Source organism: Heterocephalus glaber, unplaced genomic scaffold (assembly GCF_053883595.1).
Source record: "Heterocephalus glaber isolate CG9 unplaced genomic scaffold, H.glaber_assembly_v1.0 deba00001577, whole genome shotgun sequence".
Classification (NCBI taxonomy): domain Eukaryota; kingdom Metazoa; phylum Chordata; class Mammalia; order Rodentia; family Bathyergidae; genus Heterocephalus; species Heterocephalus glaber.
Genome location: NW_028258358.1, coordinates 19869022 through 19882840, shown reverse-complemented (window position 1 = coordinate 19882840; position 13819 = coordinate 19869022). Strand labels below are relative to the sequence as shown.

At 31.0% G+C, this 13819-nt stretch overlaps 1 long non-coding RNA gene across 1 annotated transcript; it reads right to left on the bottom strand.

The window, feature by feature from the left end:
• Positions 1–1214: 1214 nt before the first annotated feature.
• LOC110349255 (uncharacterized) lies at positions 1215–12159 on the bottom strand. Its single transcript, XR_002395083.2, has 3 exons — positions 12049–12159; positions 9533–9685; positions 1215–1512 (listed from the first exon to the last, which is right to left on the bottom strand). It is a non-coding gene; the product is annotated as an uncharacterized LOC110349255 (long non-coding RNA).
• Between the last annotated feature and the right edge of the window lie 1660 nt (positions 12160–13819).

Sequence of the window (13819 nt, the reverse complement as noted above, 5' to 3'; positions counted from 1 at the left end):
TAGGTCCTTTGTCCTCCTACTTAACATTTAAATTTCAGTATCCAATTCTTCATTTATAGAAAGTATGCATACACTTGAATTTTTATATATACATTCTGTTTTCTAATCCTGCTAAATTCAAACACAAGTTCTAAGGGATCCCAGAGATTTCTTAGTATATTCTCTGTAGATGATCATTTCATCTACATATAAAGATTTTGCTTCTACCCTGACAGTCCTATTCTAATTGTGTCATTTTATTTCCAGACTATTTTGGTTTAGCCCTCTGGTTCAAAGTTTAATGGACAGATGAAGGGTAGGCATATCTGTCCTTGTTCCCCACCTTAAGGAGAAAGCATATCTTCCCCATTCATATAAGGCATTCTTGCTGGAAATATGGAGTACATGTCTTTAATCTGTTGAGAAGGTTCTGTTCTATTTCTAGTCTCCTGATAGCTTTTACCATGAACCCCTGTAGAATTTAGTCCAATACTTTTTCTCCAACTAGTGACAGAATCATATGCCTTTTTCCTTTCCTCTGTTAAAATGATGATTTTTGGGGGTGGATCTTCCAATGCTGAACCAACACTACCTTCCCTATAATAAAACTACTTTCTACATACTGCCAGATCTGACTTCTAATAGTTTGTTTTGTTAAACAAATTTCTATGTTCATACATTTTTCTTCTATTATCTTTATCCAGTTTTAGGACTATCACAATGTTTATTTCCTAAAATGAGGGGAGAAGTATTCCTTCTTTTTTCTGCTTTAAATGTTTGATATAATTTATCAGTTAAAATGTATATGAGCCTGTTGTTGTCATATAGGTAGGTTTTCCATCTAGGAATATACTTTCTTTAGTAGGTGCTATTCAAGTTTTATATTTTCTCCAGAGTTAGTTTCATTAATTTGTCTTCCATGGTACTTCTTAGAAGTTGTCAAATTTATTTCAAAAAAGATTTTTGTAATATGCTTTCTATATCCTTTTAAATTCTGTAAAATCTGTGGTAATGTCTCCTAGATCTTGATATTGTAATTTTAAAAATATATAATTCATATTGTGTAATAGGAAGTAAAGATCTAAAGGAACAGGGTAAGTGGGATGGGTAGGGGAAAGGAAAGAAGGGAAAAGAAAAAATATGAGAAAAGGAAAATAATGGAAACAGTCTTTGCAAATAGGAAAGGGTCGAGGAGGTGAAGGCAGGGCAGGGGAAAAATAAGAACCAAGATACTCTTGTAATGGTACAAGATCCCAATGATTTATGTAACTGTATTTTATACCTAAAATGTACCAATACACTTAATGGTGGGGGGGGAGAAAAAAGAAATGCTAACCTGATTTGTTCTCGTGTCATCAAAGTCAACACTGAAGGAATGGCCACTGTTCCTGATGATTCCAGCTGAGCTGGGGTCATACTTGATACTAAGAGGTTGGAGGGAAGAGTTGTATTTCACTTCTTTGGTTTTAATCTCAATGGGAGATTGCTGATCACCATCAGCAACAGGGAAAAATTTATTCCAGTGAATAGGACCTTGAAAATATAAGACCAAGAAAAAAAGACTAAGTTATTTCATGCAACAAAAACTTAAGTTTACTGCACTGCACTGTTTTTAAGATTGAAGGAAACAAAGATTAATAAAATAAAATACTCATTCTCAGGAAAAAACAATTGAAAAGTATATCTAATAGACTCACATATAAAAGGAATACTCAAGAGTAAAAAGTCTTCTAAAAGCTCTACTAAACTGAATTCATAGTCAAGGCACTGTCTCTTAAGTGGTCAAAAACCTGAAGAAAAGAAGAAAATGTAAAGTAAGGTAATCTATTGAGAGATATTTTTAGATTTATTCACAAAGGGTTTCATTTCTAAAAAAATTTGAATTTCCATATTGTATTGTAAGACTTAGTTTTAGATTATTAACTGTAAAAATATCACCCCTGGTACATGGTAAAAACCATATCTAGGGAATACATTTTAAAGTTTTAAAAATATTTTTGTCTTAAAATCTATTAAATGCACAGGTAGAGTTCAGATTAAATTACTATTCTAACTTGAAATGATTATCTTCTCCCTATTTCACTATGTTTTTAGTATAGACTTCTGGATCTTGAGACTGTCATGTGTAGGTCTAGATTGTAACACCATAGGAAAAATGTAAGATGGAAATATGGTTCAGAAAAAATATGCTATTTGAGACGGGTGTGCTAGTAGAAGAATCAATTTTTGATATTTGTAATAATGTGTACCTAAATAGGTTATATCACATAAAAGCCATACTAAACCTACAATCTAGGAATTTGATATTAAACTACTTTATGGACTGATTGTTTATGTTCCCCTCAGAATTCATATTTTGAAAGCCTAAAGAATGTAATGGGTTAGTAAGTAGAAACTTTGCTCATTGGTGGAGCTAGATGAATCTATGGTATATGAATATGGACTAAGGGTGTGTGAATATGGAGTAAGGGTGTGATAATAGGATTAATCCACTGACTGGTCTAACATTGTTCTGGGTGTGGGTAATGGGAAGGCCTACTGTGTGTGTGGGTGGCACCAACCAATAGGCTTGCAGCCTGAATGGAATATAAAGGGGGTAAAAAGAAGACAATCTTGCTGTTGCTTACAGGCTCCTGTCCACCCTGCCATGAACTGTTTCTCCTCTACTATGCCTCTCTCCCATGCTGCCCTGCCTTGGAGCCAGCGGACTAAAGAGAAACCTCTACAAACTGTGAGATAAAATAAACCTTTCTTTCTTGTACTTTGGGTGTCAAATATTTTGTCCCAGCAATGAGATAAGTAAGGAAAACATCAACCATGCTAGCACCCTGATATTGCACTTTCATTTTACAGAACTGTAAGAAATATTTATTTCTTTATTTGTAAGTCACCAACTCTCGTAGAGCAACCCAGAGTGACTACAACATCAAACTTTCACAAAAACTTACTGTATAAAGAAATTTGAGACTTTTTTGAATATAGGAAATTAAAATTGTTGTACGTATTTGCCATAGTCTACCTTAAGATTTACTTCTCTCAGAAATTAGATTTAGCATTGCTCCTGAAACCTAACATGTTTTAGAAATGCTGGTATTATTCACTTGCCATTAAAGATGGAAACAAATTTAATGACCTTGGAACACTGCCAAGGAATAGAGGAGGCAATGACCAGGTAGGGATGTCTAAACAGTTTGGGCAAGAGGCACTATTTTTTGTGAGGAATATTAACAAAAAAATCTGTATTAATTCTACGTACATAATAAGGAAATAATACAAGGGAACATTATGTCAATAAATGAGACAGATTAGATAAAATAGATTTACCAATTTATCATGAAAATTGTAACTAATCCACACCAGCATGTAATAAATAATATCTGAATAGCTTTGTAACTGTAAAATAAATACAATTTATTCTAAAATGTTTATCTACAAATAAACTATAGACATCAATAATTTAATTGCTAAATTATAACTTAAATTAATTATTTGCAGAAGAAATGAAAGGAATGAAAAGGAGATTTCAAATTATTTCTTAAGGCAAGAATAAATTTTCTAAAACACATGATAAAATCTTGAACAAAATATCAAAAAAGTCATGTAAAATATTATTAAATAGAATGTAGTAATATGCAAATGTCATAGCTTCTCGGCCTTTTGGCTAAGATCAAGTGCAGTAATATGCAAATGTTAAAATGTGATGACTGTTTTAATCAGTTTGGATCGCTACCCAAATTGTCATAGACTGGCTGGCTTCAATAGCAGAAATCTATTTGTCACAATTCTGGAATTTTGAACCTTGTGATAAAAATATCAATATGGTTAATTTTTTCATTCCTGCTGTAGAGAGAGGTGTCTTCTCTTCGTATCCTCACCAGGGGAAAGAGAAATGCTCTACTGTTTTCATCTCCCTCTGAGGACACTAAACTTATTCATGTAGGCTTGATCCTCATGATTAAATGACCTCTCAAAAGCCTCATCTCCAAATATCACCACGTAGGGGACACTGGTTTCAGCATGAATTTTTAAGGAACAAAAATATTCAGCCATAATATTGACCAATAAACATATATTCCAGAAATACAGAGGTAGAGTAGCATTTGAGAATAAATTGACATAAATTACTATGTAAATGGAATAAAGGAGAAAAATAATTTTGAGTAGTGCAAAAAGTTTATTAAAAAACAAGTCAGTCTTATGAAAATCTTCTAGAAAATTAGCAATAATTTAAGATTTTACTATTGATCTAAAAAATGTGTGTGTGTGGGGGAGAGAGAGACAGAGAAAGAGAGAAACAGAACAAGAGAAAAAAAGAGATTGATTTAGAAAAAGGAGAATATAGAAGGAAAAATCTACAGGTGTGAGCACAATGAATGCTAAAATACTGAGATCCCTGCTCTTAAAATTAACTATAGAGCAAACTTCTACTTTTTCCATTTTTGTTTAACCTTGTACTGTATGATACTACAGAGCATAAAGAAAAGAAAAATATATATGTACAATATTTTGAAAGCAGGAAACAAAGCTTTCCTCGTTCCCAGGTGACATGATTCTTTATGAAGAAAATTGTAAAGAATCTATAAAAAACACAAAAACAGGGCCGGGGATTTAGCTCGGTGGTTCCAGTACCTGCCTCACCAGTGCAAGAACCTGAGTTTGATTCCCAGTACCAAAAAAAAAAAAAAAACCCAAACACACAAAAACAAAAAGTATAGAACTAATGAATTTAGTGAACTCATGAGATCCCATGCAAAACTTAATTACTTTTAAAAACATATTCCTAGAAAAGGAGTAGGCAAATGAGATTTAAAAGTAGAATTTCATTTAAAATAATATGTTTCAGTGTGATTCAGCCATATACTGAAAATTTCATTTGATACATATATCTGACCTCTTTTTAGGCATGGCTGTAAAAACACATGAAATAAAAGCCAAGAGTCCCAACAGTCACTGAGAATTTAAATGTTTATAACTTACTCAAGCATATGCAAAGGGAGGTCATTTTTTGAGAGAGGATTTTAACCTAACAGAGAGAGAGAGAGAGAGGAGAGAGAGAGAGAGAAGGAGGAGGAGGAGGAGGAGGAGGAGGAGGAGGAGGAGGAGGAGGAGGAGGAGGAGGAGAGAAAGAGGGAAGGGGAGGGGAGAAAAGAGGACAGAGAAAGAAAAGAAACAGCCTTGGTACTTTGTGAAATGACCACAGTAAAAAGTCTCCCTAATAACGTCAGATGGAGTGGGATGGAAACTATGTGACCTGCAGTAAAAGTATGTGCAGCATAAGGAATCACTCCTTCCAACCGGAGAGTGCAGCTGAGCATTTAATGGTTGTTAACCTGGCAGGTGTTTAAAAGTTCAGCCAAATGTTATTTGCTGAGCACAACTTAATTCTCTTTGTCTATGTAAAAATGTGAAATACGGATAAATTTATAAAAATATGCATCACTAATACACAGATATAAAATTTTGTTGAGAAAATTTAAAAAGACCTAAATAAATGAGGAAATAAACCATGTTTCTGAGTCAGAAGACAAATTATACAATGAACGTCTTTCAAATTGTTCTGACATAATAAAAATTCTGTTATAATTTCGGTTGGATTTTTTGGTAGAAATAACTTACAGTTGATAGAATGTAAATGGAAATGAAAATGATGGAGATCACTTAATGTGATTTTGAAAGAGAATAAAACTGAATCAACACTACCTGATTATAAAGTTGTAATAATCAAGACAGTGTGCTAATTTCAAAAATATATACCAGTAAGTAGATCCAGATTTATATGAATACCTTTTTATTTAAACTATAATACAAAGAGATTCTGTTTGTACAACACTATTATGAAAGCAATTTAAGTTTGGTCAGAATTTCTTGATAGAAATAGTGTTTCAATTTCATATTATGTGATTTATCTTTATTTATATGAAAGATGGTATACAGTTTGAAAATCCTCACCTTGCATAATTATGTTAAAATCATTTTAAGTTTCTCAACTCATTTTAGCTTAAAGGTAACTATACCTTCAATGCTTCATATGTTGTGAACCAAAGTTATTATTTCATCTTATAGCTTAAATAATTTACTTTTTTCGCAATTACAGTTCAAGCAAGTATCTGAAAAAAAGTGTAGAGATGGCTCTATTTCAGCATTTGGAGACAAATTTATTTTTCCAGTAGATTTATTTAAATGAATTTTAATCTCTATAAGCCAGTTGAAATAGAAGCTCTTTTATATTCAAGAGGCTTTAAATAAAATTAGCTTTTTCAAGAAATATGAGAAGATAATACCACATTTGTTTGTTTAAAAAGATCTTGTACTCACAATGGAAGATTTTATTAAATTTTCAAAAAGCTTATGAGATACTACAGTATTTATAGATGGAATCTTCCCTACTTCATTATGTGCTGTTTTCCTTAAATCATTTCCAGTCATATCATGAATTGAGCTGTGGGTAATTTTAAATCATATTATCATCTGGTGTACAACATATTAAAGTTTTCCTTAATATTGGCCTGTCTTATCCATGTACATTTTGTGGAAATTTTTTAATACTAGCTTTTAAAAGAAAGAAAATCCATAACTTAGAATCCACTCCAGGATTTTAAGGAGATGTACAGCTACACATAACCAGAAATCACACTTCTCAGTCAATCTGCATTCCCGTTCCAACTATTATTTATGTTCATTTATATAATTGTTATAAGAGGAATTCAAATTCTTTGCAATTACTCAATATTAGTGTCTGCTTGTTTGCATTTATATCTTATAGTGGATTCAAATGAGGTGAATTCATATAAGGAATGAGAATTAGAAATGCTTGTAACCAGGCTATTGCTATCTACAACAAAATTGTTCCAGTAGACTTGTATGTGAAAGTGTTCTTTGTGATGATTCCAGAGAGAAAAAAACAAGAGAAGAAAAGGTAATTATGGACATTTTTCCCAAAGATTTTGATTTAAAAAAATATGGAAAAATTATGCAATAGCTGGAAAGGACTGTGGGACTGATGGAGTTTTGTTTTTTAAAGGTAGATAAATTAGAGCTTATTGGTATGCTAATGCTGGGGTGTCCAGTTAGATACATAACAATTTATGATGGTCTAGATTATGGGGCAAGTTGCTAAACTACTGTGTCACATTTTCACCACAATTTCCATAAGATGATCATTTATACATTTTAGTAAAAGGTAGTTTTGAAGAATTTTCAAAGCAGTTAAAGGTTAAAAATTTGCCCAACAGCAACAAATCTTGTCAAAATGGTACAACACAGATAAGAGCTATATTTGAGTGAATAGAAACAATGTATCAGTAGACTGAATACATCTACAAATGAATTTCTTATTTATGTACATCTTATTTATACATGTGAGCATTTCTGAATATGAATATTTGTTTATGAGAAAGTGTATGTAGAAATATTAATAATTTGTATCAAAATGATGACATGTGAATGTAGTCTACATAATTCAATTTAATGTCATCCAATTAAATCATTATTTTATACAATTGATATTTTATTTTTAAAAGCTGTGGTACAATTACAATTATTTTCTCATTGTTAAATTTTTCATAAATGATGAATAAACAATTCTTTCAAATTACTTTGAACCACAAGAATTTATCATTTTATGCATTATAATACTTAAAAATCCCTTATAGGCTTGTTTTTGAGATACATAGAACCAAAAATGACTTTACACTTTGTTTAAATCCACACCAAATTTCTTAGTTAATATGGAAAAATTATTTAACTTATCTTCTAATTTATACTTCTTAAGTCTTATGCTTGAAAATAATTCTCCTCTGATCAAAAACAATTTATATAACTTTGATGAGTTGAATAGTGTGCACATTTTTTAAAAATGTAAAATAGTGGAGGAGTTATATTGTCTGGCTATGCAATTTTGTCCACTATTTGACAGTACAGCTATGAAAAGTAAGCATACATCTTTTAAGATATAGGAAAAAAAGTGTAGCAAATTTATGTCAATGCCAAAACATTTGGGTTTGAACACTTTCAGATAGATTTTCACCGAAAATGACAATAAACATTTTTTCTATTTTTATATTAAAATATGATAAACACATGTGAGTATGACAGTTCGGAAAAAGATAATATTTCATATAAAATATAAAGAAGAGCTTACAAGAATGATGGGAACAGTATTACTAGAAAAAAATATTAGGGAACATTTATAGTTTGGGGTGATTTGGAAGACTAGAGCATGAGATCCACTTGTGCCCTTTTACCACTCTGGTCAACATTATTCCAGAGGTGCTTAGCCAAACTCTAAGGGTTACCCTAGGTTGTGTGTGCCCCTTTATGCCTGTCTTATGTTCATCGAGATAGAGGGACTACCAAGTTTACTTTATTTACATTTTCTACAGTTTGTTGATTTCTTGAGCCTCACAGGCAAGGTAGTGATTATTTCCGCTTCAACCAACTAATGGTTTCTCTGCCTTCCAGTCTGGCTTTCTTCCAAACACCAATGTAATTATGTTATCCGTCACCTTAAATATCTCTCTTGGCATGCTGAGAGCTTTCAGGCAAAAAGGTCACACTTTTGTTTGGCATATTAGACCTCCACAAACTGCCAACAATTACGTTCTTGCTGTCTCTGCAACCAATCTGTCTGCATGTTTCAATAACCCTCTTAGAGCTGCTTATCCTCGCTTAGGATTGTATGTTTCAATGTGGTCTTCATACTGCCTCAAACGACTTTTCTCTTCTTAGCAAAAAATTTATTTTTCTTTTAAGATCACATGGCATCTGTAATTTTCCCTGAATCTCCATCGTGATTCTTTCTTACTTCTGTATGTCCCTGAACCACTTGATATTTCTTGTTGCTTGCCACTAAAGTATGTTCAGTTATTCTCTTATTTACTCTAAGATTCATACAGAAAAATTAGTTTACACAAATTTCTCACATATAGCAAACAAATCAGTTTTATCCTTGTTTCTTTATATATTTGAATATCATTTTCAAATAAATGTTATTAAATCTTATTCATTTTAAAAAGTTTTAAGTTTTATTAATACTTGTTTACCATACATGATTATACTCATTGTAGAGAATTAGTAAATGTACGTAGTGCATCTCAATCCTTTTCTCCCTTCCGTCAAACTCCCTTTTATTTTGCAAGGGTCAGATTAATTTATTTATTAACTAACATTGTTTATTTTAATTTCATATAACTCCTTATAAAGTTAAGTATCATACATATAGATTAACAACCAGGCAACCAAAACACATAAAACATTATTCTTTATTCTTAATATTTAAATTAATGAATGAAAATCACAAAGGATAAAATTGGTACTATATGAGAATCATTCATACCTTTCCCACTTATTTTCAAAACTACTTGATAAGAAAAACCTTTGATCCAAACATTTAACTTTGGCCATCCTTTTCTTTTATACCAGCAGTAAGTCAGCCGTGATTCAAGGTTTCATCAATTGGTTCCAGCACAACTAAAATAGCTTTTCCATTTACTGTAGCTCATTAAAAGATTATCCAATATAAATGACTTATAGAAACATTTTATTTTATACTTACTGTTGTGGATCAGGAAGGCTTTGTTGGGCAGGTTTTGTGTGGAATGCATTTGTAATTAGATGTTGTATTCCTCTCAAAGTCCTACTGGGCTCCAGCAAAGTGCTCTCAGCCATGATAACTGGATTCTCTTTTGTGGAATTCCCTAGAAAACAACTGGGGGAAGGTTTATGGTTTTTGAGATCTATCATAGTTTTTACTTTGTTAAGTTGCACCTTATTATCTTGGTGACAAAGTCAGTAAATTCAACCTACATTCAAGGGCAAAAAATACAGAAATCATCACTGGTTGGAATGAAGACCACCAATTTATGAATAAGTACCTCTACATTGTCCGTGTCAGTTCCAGAATTTTTCTCAGTATTATAGTTCAGATGAGTAGCTTTAATTTTTTTCTTTTAAACATAGAATTTGTTTAAATATTTGTTGAAAATAACATCTAAAATTTTAAAATGCATAAAACACAAAGAATGTAAATGTCATATAGTATACAACTGGGAATTGAACTCCTACAATTGATGTTCTATGCAATTTTCTATACTTGCTGTGTTTTTTATAAGAAAAATATGTACAATATGTATGACTGTTTTCAAAAATTTTACTGTTTTTCATCACAGTGACATAAATATATTTTTACATTTTCTTATACATGTGTTTCTTTGTGTGTAAGACTTGATTAATGTTGTTGCCAGCATTCAAAGTATTTTTACCTGATTTTCTTTAGGAAGTTATCTATGCTGGTAATTTCACTCTTATTTACATATTCTCTGCTTATTGAGTAAAAGTTCTACAACATATTCTTCCATAATATGACCATACTGTTATTAGTTTAATTCTCCTTTCTTCATGAATTTTTTTCTGCTGTCACAAACTATACTACAATGACAATGATATACATATTATATATCACATAATGTGTATAAATTTATATATGATATATATAATGTATACACACATATATACATAACTATACACATATACACACCTATTAATGGAATTATCAGGTAGGATAAAATGTTTATCGTCATTATTACCAGATTTGACAAATTATTTTTTAATTAATGTTCCTATTTATACCCATATTAGGCATTATAGTTTTTATTCTTCTACATCTTTACTTATTTTCAAATTTTAAAATGTTTGCCTTTATTATGAGTATAAAAGGTTATTTTTATATTTATTTGATTCCATGGAAAATTTAAATCTTTTTATGAATCTACTACCAGCTTAGTTTCTTCATCTTCAAACTGCTGTTTTCATGACTGTTGCTCCTCCATCTCTTTCTTTATCTTTGCCAAATGGACTAAAAATCTCTTTTTCTCCCATTATATGTGCCTTGTTTTTTTTCACTTTAAAAAATATTTTTACAGAAATTATCAATTTTTCTGTTGTCCAATTAATTTTATTATTTGATTTATGCTTTTTGAGTATTATTTAAGAAATCATTTATTGCCTTGCTTTCTGAAGATATTTCAATCTACACTTTATATAAATTGTTTAACATAATGCTTCTCTCTAATTTTTGTGTGCTTTTTAAATTATTTAATCTTTATGTTTTTAATCTCGGTATACATATTTAGTTTTATTGTTTTTTCCTTTCTATTGATTTTTAATCTTCTCAGACACACAACGGTCAAAGAAAACAGCTAGCTTTCGAATATGAACTGTTTTTACATCTATGCTATAAATATTTCTTATTGTGGCATAAATTCTATTATTAAATTTAATTTAATTAAGTTTTATTTACAGAATAAAGAAAATATCTAAGCAAAATAATTGTTTTTTGTTACTACTGCTATTGAGATCAAATCAAGCAATCTTCATATAACTAAAAAACACACGTCTGTATGTATATTGCATATGCAATCTATTAAAAGTGGATATATTTAGGCAATTTTTATATTAATATTGCTTTCATGTGTCATAAAACAAGCATTTCAAATCTCATTGTGGTGCCATATAAGGGCAGAATTTTTATGTAACATTATTGTAGGTGAAGTATATCTTTCTCCACAAGTGGGCCTAAATCACCTCTTCTAACTTCACTATACTGAGCGTGACATAAAATAATGCATAGTTACTAACATGAACATTAGTTATTTGATAAAATCAGTCTGGAAGACAGAGTGTGGCCTTATAATACATTTTAGACAATGACAAAATCAAGTTTATGGTTTTGCCATGTATAGGCATCACTGAGTAATATATAATGGTTTTGCAAACAAATATACTGTTCACAAAAAATAAGTTTATTTTTGTTTTTGAATTCTGATTTTATCTTCCTAATGCAAACTTTTGATTACATCATTCCAATATTCAGCTAATCTATTTTATGCAAACATTCATAAGGTAAAATGTTATATTATTGTTCAAGCTTTTCAAATAAATATGAATTTTATGAAAAAGTGAAGAATGTTGAAGCATGAATATTTCTGAAATCAACAATAGACTATTCATAGAATTGGGCAAAGTATTTCAAAATAATCAAAGCTGACATAATGGGATAACATGCATACATACTGAACAAATATGAAGTTACTTCACATAACACCTATTCAGAAGCATCCTGATAGAAAACATCATTCTGAGTGAGGATTGTCTGTCATATGTTAGAGTCCCAAATATCTGCAGAAAAGTAAATAATTGTTTTCTTAGTATAACATTTCAAATTGTATTCAAAATTTAATAAATCATCACTGTTTTACTATATATAGTTTAACAGGACATCTGTAATACAATCTGCCTTTTAAAAATTATTTATAAAATGTGCTTTCAAAATAAGTGCAACATGAGTTTAATAATAAAAAATGTAAATATTCCAAATGAATGTATCATAAGTATACATTTGGCAGTGTAGCTGAAGATTTTTCAGTGGAGAGATTATAAGCAAAATCCACAGATCAATATCAATACTTCTCAAGTAGTAACTTTTATAATAAATTGAAAATTAGGCCAAGTAAAACATAAAACATGAGAAACAATAGATTTCTTTTAGAAAAATATTGAAGACAATGCCTTTTTATACTGATACCGTCCCAAAGTCTACGATGTGATTTTCTCTTTATTATTGACATTAATATAAAAAATCAAATGCAAACTTTAGGAAATCTTTTTTTTCTTTTTTTTCTTTTGGTACCAGGGATCAAACTCAGGCCCTTCTGCTACTTTAATAAATCTTAAAAGCAACCTCTACTCCTTTTTCCTGATTCTAAAATCTGTTAAATAATAATATAGATTTTGCTAATCACATATCTGTGATTACTCTTTGGAATACTACATCAGTGTACATATGAACATATGCAAGGTATGTATGAGATGGATATGCAGTGATAAGAGACTTTTACAGCCAGATTTCTGAAACTTCCTATAATGCATGGATAGAGATTAAAAGATAACCTACAGGGCCACAAATCCATATAGGATCAAATTACACTGCCTTAAGTGAATGCTCTGGCCCTCTCCTCCCATACTTCAATTTATCACATAGATTGGCCCTAAGTTCAAGCATGTAACAGATCACCCTGACCTTCCCGTGACCCCTACATGAATTCCTCGACTGATAATCTTCTTTTGGCCTTTAACCTTGCTTCCCGCTTCAACTAAGAAAAAGCAACAGAAGCTTCAGTTTGGGGTTATCTTTATGAGACTCTCTCACACTGAGGGAGTCTAAGTTAAGGGTAGTCCCTCTGGGCCTTCTTCTAGTTTGAATTGGCCAACAACCTCAAGTAATCTCTTGTCATTTGCACCACGCCATGGTCATTAACTGTGATGGACATATGCCTAAATGGTTTATCATTCTTACGTATCTAATTATAATACTGTCATTCTTAACTGGCTATATGTTCAGCTCTGTTAGAAAACATACATGCATGGGAAGACAGATGGCTTCCTGATTTCTGGCCAGTGCTGCAGTTTGCAGCATGACTGTCTTACACCCACGTCAAAAGCTTGGATTATAAATTCACCTTCTCTATTTGCTGCCAAACCAATTTATACGTATGATGATCTAGTTTGTTACAAATTTTAAGTTGTTGAGGTCTTGATGTTTCTGTGTTAAAAAGTTTGAAGTTTTCTTTGATAATTTATATTTTCAATTGGTTCAAAGGGGATGTTTGCAGTTTATGCATAGAAAACATTTTCACCCACAAAATCAGAATCAACATTGTCCTTGAATGAATTAGTTTTATCAATAATTATTGTGATCAAACCAGTAAGTGTTCTTTAATCCATTTTGATTTTAGTTTAGTGCAGTGAGAGATATAGGTCTAGTTGTAATCTTTGGCAAGTTGAA